General features: G+C 43.8%; 1 protein-coding gene and 1 non-coding gene across 2 annotated transcripts in view; both read left to right on the forward strand.

The window, feature by feature from the left end:
• The window catches only part of LOC126260710 (hemicentin-2), a 695,733-nt gene that overhangs the window by 24,544 nt on the left and 652,661 nt on the right, over positions 1-18,528 (forward strand). The gene's annotated exons all lie outside the window — the stretch shown is intronic.
• On the forward strand, positions 8,367-8,441 carry Trnat-ugu (transfer RNA threonine (anticodon UGU)). The gene has a single exon. It is a non-coding gene; the product is annotated as a tRNA-Thr (tRNA).

The raw sequence follows: 18,528 nt of genomic DNA on the forward strand, positions 1-18,528 counted from the left end.
TACACCAGGCACGTTTAGCTGTTATACACTGAAGAGCCAAAGAAACTGGTATAAGCATGCGTATACAAGTACAGAGCTATGTAAACATGCAGAATACGGCGCTGTGGTCGTAATCGTCTATATAAGACAACAAGTGTCTGCCGCAGTTGTCAGATCGGTTACTGCTGTTACAGAGGCGGGGTATGAACATTTGAGTGAGTTTGAACGTGGTTATAGTCGGCGCACGAGCTGTGGGACACAGCATATCCGAGGTAGCGATGAGGTGACGATTTCCACGTACGACCGTTCCACAAGTTTACCGTGTATATCAGGAATCCGGTAAAATATCCAATCTCCGACATCGCTGCGGAAAAGATCCCCCAAGAACGGGACCAACGACGACTGAAGAGAATCGTTCACCGTGATGGAAGTGCAACCCTTCCGCAAATTGCAGCAGATTTCAGTGCTGGGCTATGAGCAAGTGTCAGCGAGGAAACAATTCAACGAAACGTCATCGATATAGGTTTTCAGAGCCGAAGGTCCACCTGTGTACCCTTCATGCCTGCACTACACGAAGCTTTACGCCTCGTCTGGGCCCGTCAACACCAACATTGAACTGTTGATGACCGGAAAACATGTTGCCTAGTCGACGAGTCTCGTTTCAGATTGTTTCGAGCCGATGGACGTGTACGAGTATGGAGAAAACGTCATGAATCGATGTACCCTGCATGTCATCAGGCGACTGTTCAAGCTGGTGGACGCTCTGTAATGGTGTACGGCGTGTGCAGTTGGAGTGTTATGTTACTCCTGATGTGCCTAGACACAACTCTGACCGGCGATAGGTACGTGAGCATCGTGTCTGATCACATCACTTCATGTTCATTGTGCATGCCGACGTATTTGGGCAGTTCAAGCAGGCAATGCGACACCCCACACGTCCAGAATTGCTACAGTGTGGCTCCAGGAACACTCTTCTGAGTTTAAAGACTTCCCCACACGTCCATTCAGCATATCTGGGATGCCTAGCAACGTGCTGTTCAGTAGAGATCTCCACTCCCTCGTGCTCTTACTGATTTGTGGACAGCCCTGCAGGATTTGTGGTGCCAGTTCCTTCAAGCATCCATGCCAATTCGTGTTGTGGCACTTCTGCGGGCTCTCAGGGGCCGTACGTAACGTTAGCCAGGTGTTTTGGCTCTTCAGTGTATACAGGGTGGTACATTGATAGTGACCGGGCCAAATATCTCACGAAATAAGCATCAAACGAAAAAACTACAAAGAACGAAACTTATCTCGCTTGAAGGGGGTAACCAGATGGCGCTATGGTTGGCCCGCTAGATGGCGCTGCCATAGGTCAAACGGATATCAACTGCGTTTTTTAGAATAGGACCCCCCATTTTTATTACATATTCGTGTAGTACGTAAAGAAATATGAAGGTTTAAGTTGGACCACTTTTTTCGCTTTCTGATAGATGACGCTGTAATAGTCAGAAACGTATAAGTACGTGGTATCACGTAACATTCCGCCAGTGCGGACGATATTTGCTTCGTGATACATTTACCCGTATTAAAATGGACCGTTTACCATTTGCGGTAAAGATCGATATCGTGTTGGTGTATGGCTATTGTGATCAAAATGCCCAACGGAAGTGCGTTATGTATGCTGCTCGGTATCCTGGACGACATCATCCAAGTGTCCGGACCGTTCGCCGGATAGTTACGTTATTTAAGGAAACAGGAAGTGTTCAGCCATATGTGAAACGTCAACCACGACCTGCAACAAATGATGCTGCCCAAGTGGGAGTTTTAGGTGCTGTCGCGGCTAATTCGCACGTCAGTAGCAGACAAATTGCGCGAAAATCGGGAATCTCAAAAACGTCGGTGTTGAGACTGCTACATCAACATCGATTGCACGCGTACCATATTTCTATTCACCAGGAATAGCATGGCGACGACTTTGAACGTCGTGTACAGTTCTGCCACTGGGCACAAGAGAAATTATGGGACGATGACAGATTTTTTGCACGCGTTCTATTTAGCGACGAAGCGTCATTCACCAACAGCGGTAACGTAAACCGGTATTATATGCACTATTGGCCAAATCCACGATGGCTGCGACAAGTGGAACATCAGCGACCTTGGTGGGTTAAAGTATGGTGCGGCATTGTGGGAGGAAGGGTAATTGACCCCCAGTTTACCGATGGCAATCTAAATGGTGCAATGTATGCTGATTTCCTACGTAATATTCTACCGATGTTACTACAAGATATTTCACTGCATGACAGAATGGCGATGCACTTCCAACATGATGGATGTGCGGCACATAGCTAAAGTGCGGTTGAAGCGGTGTTGAATAGCATATTTCATGACAGATGGATTGGTCGTCGAAGCACCATACCATGGCCCGCACGTTCACCGGATCTGACGTCCCCGGATTTTTTTCTGTGGGGAAAGTTGAAGGCTATTTGCTATCGTGATCCACCGACAACGTCTGACAACATGCGTCAGCGCATTGTCAATGCATGTGCGAACATAACGGAAGGCGAACTACTCACTGTTGAGAGGAATGTCGTTACACGTATTGCCAAATGCATTGAGGTTGACAGACATCATTTTGAGCATTTATTGCATTATTGTGGTATTTACAGGTAATCACGCTGTAACAGCATGCGTTCTCAGAAATGATAAGTTTACAAAGGTACATGTATCACATTGGAACAATCGAAATAAAATGTTCAAACGTACCTACGTTGTGTATTTTAATTTAAAAAACCTACCTGTTACCAACTGTTCGTCTAAAATTGTGAGCCATATGTTTGTGACTTTTACAGCGCCATCTATCACAAAGCGAAAAAAATGGTACAACTAAAACATTCAAATTTCTTTACGTACTACACGAATATGTAATAAAAAATCGGGGTTCCTATTTAAGAAAACACAGTTGACATCCGTTTCACCTATGGCAGCGCCATCTAGCGGGTCAACCATAGCGCCATCTGGTTTCCCCCTTCAAGCTAGACAAGTTTTGTTCTTTTTAGTTTTTTCGTTTGACGCTTATTTCGTGAGATTTTTGGCCCGGTCACGATCAATGGACCGCCCTATATATATATATATATATATATATATATATATATATATATATATATATATATATATATATATCTTGAAACATCCCCTCAGAAAAATAATAAAAGACCTGTTACGTTATTTGATTTTCTAACAGATGTGCAAAACTGAACGTACTCAGACATTTCTCTCTTTACTTATTATGATCATCACTAAACTGACACAATATTTTTAGCGCAACGCAGTGTGAGTTACAATAATGGATACAAAAGAATGGTCCTGACTTACAATAACCTATACCTGTCATGAATCGCTTACCTCACAAAAATCTTAGTTACTCGAACTACTGCAATACAGTGAGCGCCAATACTGCCAGCTAAATAAAAGATTCTGACTACTGAAAGCACTAACTAGTCATAGGCATATTTAGCAAATGAAAGATTTGGATAGAGAACAAACAAAGTATATATCTTAATGGTGTTCAAAAGTCATTGTATTCAGTCTTACAAATTTACTCTTTCTGATAGACACACGTCCAGATCATCCGCTCTCAAAACTCCGCCATCTCTTTCCCCACATCCACCCGTGCTGGCGGCTCACCTGCAACTGCGCAACGCTACCCGCTGTTCACATCCAACTGCCCAACACTACAATAGCAAATATTCCAACAATGCAAACGATCCACAGACTGCACACAATAGGGTCATCGATTTTCATTCACAGCGCTACGTGGCGTTGCCAACATAAAAACCTAAAGAGCCTACTGTGTGTGTGTCTATGTGTGTGTGTGTGTGTATGTGAGTGCACAATACACCTATACAAAAATTCACTTCTAACCGATCAGTCATTGTATTTTCTTACATAACAAACCTTTGGGTATGTAGCAGCAACGCCAGGAGTCCTCGATAGTCACTTCCTCTATATGCGAGAGCAGTCAACTAGTACGCAACAGACTCAGGTGACGAGTTTTTCGTGAAATGGGCAGCGGCGGAGACCAGCGAGTCGAGCGATCGACCGTTCGGACACATCGAGTTCGGAGGTGACGTCATAGGATACGTCGGTGAGTTTCAAGCGAGTATACAGAGCTTATTTCTGATTTCTAGTTGTTAGTCTATGGTGGTTACCCCTGGCGGTAAGAGTGTTGTCCGTAGGAGAAAGGTATCGAAAAAATGGTTCAAATGGCTCTGAGCACTATGGGACTTCTGAGGTGATCAGTCCCCTAGAACTTAGAACTACTTAAACCTAACTAACGTAAAGACATCACACACATCCATGCCCGAGACAGGATTCGAACGTGCGACCGTAGCAGTCGCGCGGTTCCAGACCGTAGCACCTAGAACCGCTCGGCCACACTGGCCGGCAAAGGTATCGAGTTCGAGTTCCTATCGGGTTTAACAGGCATTGCAATTTTAGGGCACTCCGCATTCTGCTGCAGAATGGAAGACTACCTTCAGCCGTCACCATATACGACTCCTTGTGATTACGATTAATGTTCGGAAGCATAATTTTCTGAGCTGCAGAGAGACTGGGCCGGCAATGTGGCGGGTTGCGGGCGGCGTCCAGCGCGGTGACAGCTGGCGCCTCCTGCCGCCCCCCGCCGCCCCCTGCCGCCCCCCGCCGCCGCTGCTTGCGGCCCCAGTCACGTCGGCCCGGATAGCCGGCCAGAGGCGGCCGCCGCGCCCCCTGTCTTGTGCTGCGCCCCTGCCCTCTGCACGCTCACGCGCTGTCGGACGTGCCTCAGCGGCACGTGATTCTCTTGGCAAGACTGACAGATGACCGAAAAATTACTTCCGTGCCTACCAGCTCGGACGCTTCTCGTTTCTACAAGAGCACAGTCCCGCGTAACTGCTGTCGTGCACAGTTCCAGAGCTACACTCCGTAACTAAATTCCTCGTCACTCGGAGCACGTTTCGCCGTAAGTTTGTTCGACGGTGCATTTGACTGAAAGGTGGATGGGAGTAAATGTCTTTTCCCCGTGCAGTAGTACAGAAGAAATTCCCCTTATCAGCTTCTGTGCTCCTGAGTGAAGCATGGATGGGGGACAAGCAAAGGACAGGACGAAACCGAGATCATTTAGGATGACCAAATCTCCGGTGTTTCCCAGGAACCGTATTATAGCAGCCTTATTTTTTTTAAAATCTCCTTGCTGCCTTATTGACTCTCTTTTCCCAAGATCATTTTGGCAGCGAACATGGTTATAAACATTAATCCCTCTAAGTACTATCGATAGTTAAAATTCTCTGACCGACATGTCTCGAGAAGCACTTGCCCCTCTTCTAACAGCCGTCTACCGCAAGTCTGTAGAGGAACGGAAGGTTCCAAATGATTGGGAAAGAGCGCAGGTAGTTCCAATTTTCAAGAAGGGTCGTCGAGCAGATGCGCAAAACTATAGGCCTACTTCTCTGACATCTATCTGTTGTAGAATTTTAGAAAATGTTTTTTGCTCGCGTATCATGTCATTTCTGGAAACCCAGATTCTACTCTGTAGGAATCAACATGGATTCCGGAAACAGCGATCGTGTATGACCCAACTCACTTTATTTGCTCATGAGACCCAGAAAATATTAGATGCAGACTCACAGGTAGGAGCCATTTTCCTTGACTTCCGGAAGGCGTTCGATTCAGTTCCGCACTGTCGCCTGATAAAGTAAGAGCCTACGGAATATGAGACCAGCTGTGTGGTTGGATTGAAGAGTTTTTAGCAAACAGAACACAGCATGTTGTTCTCAATGGAGAGACGTCTACAGACGGTAAAGTAACCTCTAGCGTGCCACAGGGGAGTGTTATGGGACCATTGCTTTTCACAATATATATAAATGACCTCGTAAATAGAGACGGAAGTTCCATGCGGCTTTTCGCGGATGATGCTGTAGCATACAGAGAAGTTGCAGCATTAGAAAATTGCAGCGAAATGCACGAAGAGCTGCAGCTGATAGGCACTTGGTGCAGGGAGTGACAACTGACCGTTAACATAGACAAATGTAATGTATTGCGAATACATAGAAAGAATGATCCTTTATTTTATGATAGCGGAATAAAACCTGGTAGCAGTTACTTCTGTAAAATATCTGGGAGTATGCGTACGGAACGATTTGAAGTGGAATGATCATATAACATTAATTGTTGGTAAGGCGGGTGCGAGGTTGAGATTCATTGCGAGAGTCCTTAGAAAATGTAGTCCGTCAACAAAGGAGGTGGCTTACAAAACACTCGTTCGACCTATACTTGAGTACTACTCATCAGTGTGGGATCAGTACCAGGTCGGGTTGACAGAGGAGATAGAGAAGATCCAAAAAGGTGCGGCGCGTTTCGTGACAGGGTTATTTGGTAAGTGTGATAGCGTTACGGAGATGTTTAGCAAACTCAACTGGCAGACTGCAAGAGAGGCGCTCTGCATCGCAGTGTAGCTTGCTGTCCAGGTTTCGAGGTGCTGCGTTTCTGGATGAGGTATCGAATATATTGCTTCCCCCTACTTATACCTCCCGAGGAGATCACGAATGTAAAATTAGAGAGATTCGAGCGCACACGGAGGCTTTCCGGCAGTCGTTCTTCCCGCGAACCATACGCGACTGGAACAGGAAAGGGAGGTAATGACGGTGGCCTGTAAAGTGCCCTCCACCACACACCGTTGGGTGGCTTGTGGAGTATAAATGTAGATGTAGATGTTTTCGTATAATTATTCATACTATTGTCGACATAGTCTTTCTTCATGTTTGTCTTTCTACGGAAAGAAGACTGTTATGATAGTATTTGCAGTCGTAACTGTCAAAGATAAAAAAAAAAGAAGTTGTCCAAGCGCGAGTAGGATCTGCACAGTGTGGGTTCCGTACAAACTTAATTATGTAAGTATACAATGTTAAGTCCCATAGTGCTCAGAACCATTTGAACCATTTGTAAGTATACAGTTCACCCATCCAGGGAATCGAGAATCTCAATTGTTTTTGCCCGTTATTGATACTGATACTGGCAAGATATTGGTCCCAGGGATTCCAAGACTATGTCAAAATCTCTACAATAGTTTCTCAGACTAGCCAGAACAAACAAAAAGAAGTGAGCAAAGGACTGTAATTTACATATTAGAGAGAGAAGATTTAACGAAATATTTTATTATTTACTTACTAAAACATGACTACAGCTTAAATTTATGTTTGCATGCAGTAATGTTCGTCTATTTTGCCTCTGACGGAGGATAAATGCAGTATATGTTCAAATGTCTAAATACATGTTGTAATTTAATTACATTTTACCAAGTTTCAGATTTTTTTCCTTTACTTTACTGTGAAGCCTTACTTGTTACATGACTCTATGTAAGTGGGAAGTACCCTACAGGTTTTGTTGAGCAACTTTCCGAGTATCAAAATATGGGATATTAATGGCCGTATAGTGTTACTGAATTGAGTTAGAAGCTTAAAAGTTTTACAGCTTCGAGAGACCATAGACCTTATTATGTGACGGACATTTTTACTTGATACGTCCACTCGTTCCTCAGAAGGAAGCTTCTTAAGGGGAGTTGCAAAACCCTATCCCGACAATGTTAAATTTAGTGACTAGGCTTACTTGTATTTCAGGAACCACTGTAGCCATTGACATGAAACGTTTACAGGACATTAAACTCTATGTTCTCACTCTACTGTACTACGAGAATTCCATTTCAACCACTGTTTTCGGAAATAAAATTTTAAGTAATTTTAATTATACGTAACATTATGTTCTTCTTTTAGTTCAGTAGACTCAGGATATGTATGTTATTACTCCTGAAAATTTGAATACTCTACTCGTAGTGGTTTCTGAGTTTTAGGGAAAAATGCAACACAAAATGTAAATTTTCAGGAACGGCTTCTAAAGTTTGAAAAGTCTGTAACTCACTTAATACATGCTTAATTTTTTTTATTTTTAGTCAGTCAGAAGCACCCTGCACCATGCTGCACATCATCCTCTTGGTCTTTCTCCAAGTTTTTTTTTCTTTTCTTCTTTCTGGACTCCTTACTGGCCAAATGTACTGCATACTCTGCTTTATCAGTGCGACCCTTGTCCATCCGTTAAAGTTCTCTGATGCAGTTTGTTCCAGGATTAATTCCCATATGCTGTAGCCCTTTCACCCTACCAATATTGTCATCATTAAAAGCAATAACAGCATCACTGATCCCCCACTTTAGTGTCTTCATTTCAACAAAAACATTTTTTGTTAATGAAATGATAATTAAATGGACACCCTAGCTGCAAACAGGCGTTGATGTACTTCATTGGGGACATGTTGAAAATGTGTGCCCCGACCGGGACGCGACCCGGGATCTCCTGCTTACATGGCAGACACTATCCTCTGTGCCCGCGGTGGCTCAGATGGATAGAGCGTCTGCCATGTAAGCAGGAGATCCCGGGTTCGAGTCCCGGTCGGGGCACACATTTTCAACATGTCCCCAATGAAGTACATCAACGCCTGTTTCCAGCTAGGGTGTCCATTTAATTATCATTTCATTTCTAGCAAGGCTGCATGGTCATCCACGGTAACTGTTCTTTCGGGAACAGATACTACCGTCATATATAGTTAAAATATGGCTTCCCGGCCATTGACCTTCTTGTGCGAACGCACACGCTATGCCCCAACTCGTACGGGACTTGGTAGATTAATCTGCCACGAGTAATGAGTATGATGGCTAAACATATATTAGGCGCACTACGAATGTAGTGGTGTGGACATGTTGGGAATGTGGACCTCACGGGGAGCGTGCAAGGGATAAGTCCCTGCAGACGCACTATCCTCTGTGCCCGCGGTGGCTCAGATGGATAGAGCGTCTGCCATGTAAGCAGGAGATCCCGGGTTCGAGTCCCGGACGGGGCACACATTTTCAACATGTCCCCAATGAAGTACATCAACGCCTGTTTCCAGCTAGGGTGTCCATTTAATTATCATTTCATTTCTAGCAAAGCTGCATGGTCATCCACGGTAACTGTTCTTTCGGAAACAGATACTACCGTCATATATTTTTTGTTAAGCGAGTCCATATAAGATTATTGAAGGACTCATTGGGATTTTGAGTCTGACCATGCAGACACTTCTTCAGTAATTCAGGATTTGCTAGGTCTCTGTAAATAGGTTTTATGTATCCATGCCTGCTGCTGGGTGGAATGTTTATGGCTGTATGAACTGTCTGAGTACTGGGCATTGCGCTAATTGTACCATGAATCAGGTCCAGGAGGGCAAAGGTGGTGTACTGGTTTTTCATTAGTTGACAGTCTGTGGAAGAAGGTAGCACATAGTGCCTGCTTCATTTTCAACAAATCCTCAGTATTATTTCTAATGGCCATCCCATAATACTGCTCTACTTCATCAATCATTTTGTCTGTCAGCTTGCCTCTTATGATTTTACCATCAGAAAAATTCCAGTGTCTCAAACTTTGTTTCAACTTCCTCAACCTGGTGCCCATCCTCTTCTGGACATAACCAACACAAACATGTAATTTAACCTTTATAACACAGCAATACACAACATTCAATATAAAAAATTACCAGTTTTATTAGATGTTGAAGTTATGCAAGTAGAAATTTTAACATTTTCAACCGGTGTAGATTATATTTAAAAATAAAATAAAATACCTGCCATGTGAATTTATAAGTGATAATCTATCATTTTAATCGTAAAATTGCAAATTTTATAATGAGATAAATATCCGAAAATGTGAATATTTTTTTCCGTTCTAACTCCCCTTAACAGTCAGAGAGACGGACAACAAAGCGATGTTATAAGGACTTTTTTTTTAAGGTTGTGTTAGGAAACTCTAAAAATAATTTTACCGGGACATGCTAAGATATCACCATCGACGCTCTAATTACTTTCACCCGTGCACAATTACAAGGAACGCATTTCATAATTCCTACTTAGTTATTTTCTTTCTTCGTTAGCTGTTGAGGTTTCTAAGCCCAGCACTTACCTCAGCAAATTACTTGGTCGCCATCTTAACTGCAGCGAAAGGCCAGGTCTGCAGAGCGCAGTTACGCGTAAGTTTCGTAATTCTCCTCTCCAGGCTGATAATTTTCTCGAAAGTACGGAGCAGAGTACAGTCTCGAGAATAGGACGTTAATGGATAACGTGGGGGTTTCTTTCAGTTACAGAATCCATTTTCCGCAGGAGAGGGCAGGGGGGCAGACAGCAAACACGGTGGACCTCCGCGGCGGACTTCAAAGAGCAGCGCGTCGCTTTGCGTTGGATAAATAACCACATGTGGCGCGTAAGGTCAACAGAGCGCCGCGGCGGGGCATTCGCTGCCTTGTGCTTTGTGCACCATTCTCCTTCCTCCAACAAACGCGAACACAAACACAGGTGTGCGTAACACACGCGCAAGAGCCGGCTAGTTTGCAACTTATTTGATAATGCAGAGGTCGCCGTTGCGAAGCACATTGTTCTGTAATATGGAAGCTTAGGTTTTGTGGGACCAGTTGTATAGCATTGTGGCTTCTAGGGAAGAAAATGCGTGTCATTCGAGGTACCGGATAGTCTTTACCTGAAAAAAAGTGGAGTACGAAATTAAATTATAAATCATGATAATTCTAAAATATCTGGACACTACACTGGAGACAGATGTAAATTCATAATGATTAGTACTACAATAAACTTCATTTAAGTTATAGACCACTACCAGCCACACAGACTTAAAAATTAAACCGTACCAAAAAAATGGTTCACATGGCTCTGAGCACTATGGGACTTAACTTCTGAGGTCATCAGTTCCCTAGAACTTAGAACTACATCTACATCTACATCTACATACATACTCCGCTATCCACCATACGGTACGTAGCGGAGGGTACCTCTTACCACAACTAGCATCTTCTCTCCCTGTTCCACTCCCAAACAGAACGAGGGAAAATTGTACTGCAGTCAGTCTCAAATGCTGGTTCTCTAAATTTCCTCAGTAGCGATTCACGAAAAGAACGCCTCCTTTCCTCCAGAGACTCCCACCCGAGTTCCTGAAGCATTTCCGTAACACTCGCGTGATGATCAGACCTACCAGTAACAAATCTAGCAGCCAGCCCGCCTCTGAATTTCTGCTATGTCCTCCCTCAATGCGACCTGATAGGGACCCCAAACGCTCAAGCAGTACTCAACAATAGGTCGTATTAGCGTTTTATAAGTGGTCTCCTTTACATATGAACGACATCTTCCCATAATTCTACCACTGAACCGAAGACGACTATCCGCCTTCCCCACAACTGCCTAACTAACCTAAGGACATCACACACATCAATGCCCGAGGCAGGATTCGAACCTGTGACCGTAGCGGCCACGCGGTTCCAGACTGCAGCGCCTAGAACCGCTCGGCCACTTAGGCCGGCTAAACCATACCATTTGACCATATACATTGTGCTAATATTCCCCTTACAAACTTGTAGGACATGTAGAGGGGACTGGGTAGATAACATTTTGAACTGGAACCCGTGACTGGGAGCGTACTTTTCCCACTACAAGTAAGGTTCTATGTCGCGACCACCAAGTTTGGTGCACAAATTGTACCTACGAATAGTGTTGCGGAACATATAGGCCACGGGCAGTCCTTCCATTACCGGAAACTTCGCCGTGCAGAAGGATCATGTCTCTGTATTCTGCAAAAGTGTACTCAACTGTGTTGCCCCGAAACTCATTTCCACGTGAATTAGCCTGGAACCAGGTCATACGAGATCCGATGTTAAGTATCCCCCACTACGACCAGCCAGTTGCATACTTAACTAGAAAACATATTTTAAAAAGAATGTAGCACTGAAATGGTACCTTTCCGAACATGTCCACACAGTTCCCTCCACAAGTCCTACAAATTTGTAAGGTGAATTTTAGAGCACCCTGTATACGAGGTGTAGCTAGAAAAAAACCGGACTAGTACTGGTGAAACAATAAAACAAATGCAATAATGCTGAAAGTCGCGTGGCCTGTCACGTGACTCTCGCTCCGCCTACTGCTCGAGTTTCATCTGCCTCCTGCACTCAGTCTGCCCGTGGCGTCTGTTTTAAGTAGTTGACGTTTTGTCTGTGCGTCGGAAAATGTTGAGTGTACAGAAAGAACAGCGTGTTAACATCAAATTTTGTTTCAAACTAGGAAAATCTGCAAGTGAAACGTTTGTAATGTTACAACAAGTGTACGGCGATGATTGTTTATCGCGAACACAAGTGTTTGAGTGGTTTAAACGATTTAAAGATGGCCGCGAAGACACCAGTGATGACACTCGCACTGGCAGACCATTGTCAGCAAAAACTGATGCAAACATTGAAAAAATCGGTAAACTTGTTCGACAAGATCGCCGTTTAACAATCAGAGCAGTGTCTGAGTTAACAGGAGTTGACAAGGAAAGTGTTAGGCAGATTCTTCATGAAAGTTTCAACATGAACAAAGTGTGTTCAAAAATGGTTCCAAAGTGTCTCATAATTGAACAGAAGGAACGCCGAAGAATGATTTGTTCTGACATCCTGGAAAACATTGAAAGTGATCCCACCTTCTTACAAAATGTTATTACTTGCGATGAATCGTGGTTTTTTACTTACGATCCCGAAACTAAACGCCAATCGATGCATTGGAAAACTCCTGGTTCTCCACGACAAAAAAAAAGCACGAATATCAAAATCGAAATTCAAGGCAATGAGGATTGTTTTTTTTTTGACATCAAAGGGATTGTGCACATTGATTGGGTACCAGAGGGACAAACAGTGAATCAGCATTACTACATTAGCGTCCTGGCTACCCTACGTGAGCGAGTACGGAGAAAACGGAACGATTTGTGGAGAAAAAAGTCATGGATCCTTCACCAAGACAATGCCCCAGCTCACAGTGCGTTGTCAGTGAAGACGTTTTTGGCAAAACACAACATTCCCATCTTAGATCATCCACCCTACACACCTGATTTGGCCCGCTGTGACTTTTTTCTTTTCCCTAAAGTCAAGTCAGCTTTGAAAGGAACTAGATTTGAGACTGTTGAAGCAGTAAAAGAAAAAGCGACGGAAGTAATGTATGGACTTACCGAAAATGATCTGCAGCATTGCTATGAACAGTGGAAAATTCGTATGGAGCGGTGTAGAGACCGAGGAGGAGAGTACATTGAAGGAGATAACATGAAATTGTAAATAATTGTAAATAAATGTTTTTTCCAGCATCAGTCCGATATTTTCTAGCCGCACCTCGTATATTCTTCATGCCAAGTGATAAGCTCGTACGACACTTTGCTGGCCGGCCGAAGTGGCCGTGCGGTTAAAGGCGCTGCAGTCTGGAACCGCAAGACCGCTACGGTCGCAGGTTCGAATCCTGCCTCGGGCATGGATGTTTGTGATGTCCTTAGGTTAGTTAGGTTTAACTAGTTGTAAGTTCTAGGGGACTAATGACCTCAGCAGTTGAGTCCCATAGTGCTCAGAGCCATTTGAACCATTTGACACTTTGCTATATGGCCCGTATGTTAACAACACTGCCGCATACGACTTGCTGTACTATTAACCATAAAACGGTTTTTATGTGTGAAATATGGTATAGGCATACATCTTGATACATAAAATTTCAGCCTGCATATATTTATGCTCGTAAAACTCTAAAAGTAGTCGGGCGATTGACCTCAAATTTTTACACAACATTGCTTTCGAACACGGGCGTTTCTTTTTTTTTTTATCTCGGAAATGATTTATCTGTTTCCGAAAAACAAAATGAGAGCTGCTTTGATTCGCATTGTTGCATTTCAGTTCAATTTATCTCTTGTGTTTGGGATGTGATTTATCTGTTTTAGAAAATCGATTTCACTTCTTTCGTGTCTGTCCACTTTGCTGCCTAAGAAAATGCTCCAAAACGCCTCCCTGAACAAAAGATAGCATTTGATAGCACCTTACAGTCGATGGCCAATGAATCTGCTGGAGTGTACTTTGTGGACGTACCAAGTGGAACTAAAGAAACGTTCTTAATTTCCTTGGATTTCCTTAATTTCCAATCAGGCATAGCTGCCATGTTTATGGAAGGAGGAAGAACACAGCATTAAGCTTTGAAACTCTCACTAAAACGTTTTCACTTCTTAAACTGTCACTAAACATGAAATTCACAGAAAACAATGAGTAACAGTTCAAAAACATTGGGAATAGGAAACGTTCTTCAGACATGCAAAATCTTTGTATGAGATGAAGGTACAATGGCTCACAGGAAGCATTAGACCATACATTGAAAAACTTGCAAAATAATCCAATTGGGTTGGCATTACTATCCGGCGACTTCATGCAAACGCCTCCAGTTACACGTGACTCAAAACTAGGTGATGAACTGCATGCTTGCATTGCATATTCAGCTGTAGGAAGCACAGACAAGAAGTGCATTTAACAACAAATACGAACGTTCAGATTCAAACCGAACCAACATCTGACATATTTTGGAGACAATTTCTCGAGATCGGTACCGGCACTGCTCCTATAAATCCAGAAACTGGCAAATTCACCTTCCCATCTAATTTCTGCAACCAAAGGATGAAATAATAGAAAGATTTTCCAAAGCATCGAAACAAATTATCGATGCCACTCATGGTTGAATTGAAGAGACATTCTAAAGGCTACAAATGTCTACGAGCACGATACGAACGTCATCATTCTAAACAGAGTGGCCACACTTTCTGAAACTGAAAATTGGAGTGTTAATTGTATTACTCCGAAACATCAATCAGCCAAAGCTATGCAATGGCACTTTATTAGTGCTAAACAGATTTATGAACAATTTAACTAAAATAACAATTTTGATTCAACATCATAAAGGTGAAGACGTAGTCTTCCTTGAATACCATTGATTACGACCGACATGACGTTCGATTTCAAACGACTTTGGTTTTCAATAGGCCTTGCGTTCGCTACTGTAAATGTGCGCTTTGTATTTAGAAAACCATTGGTTCTCTCACAAGCGATTGTACGTCGCATGTTTCGGAGTCGGTAAACGGTCTGATCTTTATGTCTATGTACAAAACGGACTAGATCATCTTTCTTACAATTTAACAGTCACGCTCACGGTGTGCAATTAACAATATAAAAATGGTTTTCGTATGTCATTACACAACAACAATAGCACTTCACACAATACCATGGACTTTCCATGTGTAATATTATTTGTTAACCAATACACTCCAAGCACGCCTTGTTCTCAGCACTGTACGCTATTTGAAGAAAAGTCTGTATATAGTCATTTGCTGTACACGTTCAACTTTATTATATACCGACTTCCGGTTTTACAACCATTATCACTGGAAGAAAAGCAGTACATCAGACGGATCAAAAATGCATACTACTCATGGAAGACTCATTAGCATACGAAATAGAACAACGTCACACTAAGGTATGTGAAACACACATAATTTGGGCCACAATGCGTCTTATAGTGGTATGTTAAACATACATAAGACTTCGTTTTGTTTGGTATGCTAATGAGTCTTGTATGAGTAGAATGCGTTTTTGATTCATCAGATGTACTATTTTTCTTTCAGTAATGACAGCTGTAAAAACCTGCCTGAGAAGCTGAGCGTGTTAAAGTGCCGCTTCTCGAACGAGGAGGTACATTGGCACTGGTTCGAAACCGCCCGCCTGATTAACGGCGAGCGTCAGCGTGCTGGATATGATTTTTAGGCGGTTCTGCACACCCCAGTAGGTAAATACCGGGCTGGTACCGGAGCCCGCCTCAGTTACATGACTGGTAAACATTTACAAGTTTTCCCACACTTCCACATGAATCACACTATATGCAGACAGGTGGCGTACACAAATTCTGTACCAGAGGCTAAACGGGGTGCCCAAAGGAAGAGAATCTAGTCACCCCTCAAATTAATCACGTCAAATCCGCTAATAAGCATGCCGATCCTGTGCAGATACGGGTGGGGCAGAAGAAGAAGAAGAAGAAGAGGAAGAAGATGAAAATGATGATGACAGCTGTAATAACCGACACCGGTGAAGAATAACGTTCAATGTGCACAGCTGGTACCAATAAAAAAGCTTTTCTTCAAATATTTAACAGTTGTAGCTAGTTACCTAAACTAATAACTGTACACTATACTGGATCACTTAATCACCAAGACGCAGTAGTTGGCTGGTAAAGCACACAGGTTGTGCTCGTCTTGAAATGTAGGACCCCTTTTCACCGCCTGCACTTATGACGGGAAAAGACTGCTCCAGCAGATTGTTTGCATCCACACAACAGCTACGCCCCATACTGACAATGGCGGTGTCCCGTTGACAGCTCCTTGGCATACCGTACGGAGAAAGCTGGTTATCCTTGGCCGTGTACCAGCTGCCTTCAACTTGAGCACCTTGAGGCCCAGCCTTTCGTTATATGCACCTCAGACGTCACGCCAATGCAGCCTCTGGTGACGCGCAACGGTCTTGTCTGCTCATTCTACCGCGGCGGAGGCGGTTTCCAGAACATATTTTTGGTTTAATTTGCTGCAACTGACTCCACTCACTCTTTAGTCATCCTCCAACTTGGACTTCGCAGTGCTCGCAATATTCAAGTGCACATGTGGCCGACCTTTTGAGGTACAAGCACGAGACTCCTCCAAGCATGACTGTCTGACTATAAGCAAGACAAACGTCGCTCTGTATATGGCATAGTCTTCATCAATGCAGTGTTTTTGTTGACCTCAGTTTGAACGCCAAAAGGAAAGTGCACCGTTCAAATTACTACTCCTACGTGATCAGGCCCAGTGGACCGCACGCATCTACAAGTTTCCTCCTCCACTGTATTCTGTCCATTACTGCTATCCGCCATTCGTCCACATCTATTGACACTTGGTTTAAATCTTCATGGAGTCCATCCCTCCAACGCTTCTTGGGTCTCCGTGGCGGTCTCTTTCCTGTAGGTGTGAAATCTAGGAGCTTCCGAGGCCATCTGTGATCATCCTCTATCCGCGCCACATGGCCGGCCCACTACATTCGTTTGGCTTTGACAGTTCCTGCTACGTTGGGCTGGTGGTATAGGTCCTCAAGCTCTTGGTTGTAACTTATCCTCCATTCCCCTGTATCTGCATCCAGAACCGGACCGAAGATCTTCCGAAGCACTTTTCTCTCAAAAACAAGGAGCTTATGGAAGTCCTGTTTCCGGATACCCCATGCCTCACAGCCATATAGAACAACAGGCTGAATCAGGGTTTTGTACAGTCGAATCTTGAACTGTCTGGAGAGTTATCTGGACCGAAGCAGTTGTGCTGCGCTGTGGTAACATCGGTTTCCTGCTTGTATTGTGGCATTGATCTCTGCTTCACATGACGAGTTCTCAGTGAAAATTGCCCCCTAGGTATTTGAATTCTTGCACTCTCTTGTAGGACTGGTCCCCAACCTGCAGTGATAGTAGATGATCAGCAGTCTGGCATTGACCACGCGTCATAACGAGATTCTCTGTATTGGCTTCGTTTATGTTTAGCCCAAATTTGCTGGCAGACTTCTTTAGTGCTGTGGTCATTTGCTCCAACTCCTCTTCCGACTTAGAGAGTAAACAGATGTCATCTGCATAGGCTAAGTATGCCAGTCTCTTTCCTTCGATTTCAGTCCCTTCGTTGTCTTGGAATGTCTCGCGTACGATCTTCTCGAGGGCAAAGTTGAACTGGATACCCATCTCCTTACTTGAGTCCTGTCACAATTTCAAAATACAGTAGACAGTAACGTTGTAATGACTATAGTATAAGTTTGTCATGCCAATTGAAGATTACCACTATTATTCTCTATATGCTTAAATGATTTGGTAGAGAGGGTGGCCAGCATTCTGTTGACGATACTGTGGTGTACGGTAAGGTGTCGAAGTGGACTGCCTGTAGCAGGATACAAGATAGCTTAGGTTGGTGAGATCAGTGGTAGCTATCTCTTAACGTAGAAAAATGTAAGTTAAAGCGAATGAGTAGGAAAAACAACCCGCAATGTTCGGATACAGCATTAGTAGTGTGGTGTCACCGCCAGACACCACACTTGCTAGGTGGTAGCTTTAAATCGGCCGCGGTCCATTAGTACATGTCGGACCCGCGTGTCGCCACTGACAGTGATCGCAGACCGAGCGCCACCACACGGCAGGTCTCGAGAGACTTGCTAGCACTCGCCCCAGTTGTACGACGACGTAGGTAGCGATGCACACTGACGAAGCCTCGCTCATTTGCAGAGCCGATAGTTAGAATAGCCTTCAGCTAAGTCAATGGCTACGACCTAGCAAGGCGCCATTAGCATTACATAGCTTGTATCTAAAGAGTCTCACTTGTATCGTCAAGAGCGATGTACCACAAGGATGGATTAAAGTTAAGTATTCCAGGAGCTACGTACTTTTCTTTATAGCATTCATTACGTATCCTGTTTCAGACCTATCTACTAGCCTGCGTGAGTTAACGCGTGCCTTTCGGCTACTTCAGAGTGGCGTGGCTGTCTTGTTACGCCACAACAAGTTGTGTCCTGCTTGACACAATCACGTCGTTTAAATATCTGGCATTAACGCTGCAAAACGGTATGAAATGGAACGAGAGTGTGAT

Source organism: Schistocerca nitens, chromosome 5 (genome assembly GCF_023898315.1).
Source record: "Schistocerca nitens isolate TAMUIC-IGC-003100 chromosome 5, iqSchNite1.1, whole genome shotgun sequence".
Classification (NCBI taxonomy): domain Eukaryota; kingdom Metazoa; phylum Arthropoda; class Insecta; order Orthoptera; family Acrididae; genus Schistocerca; species Schistocerca nitens.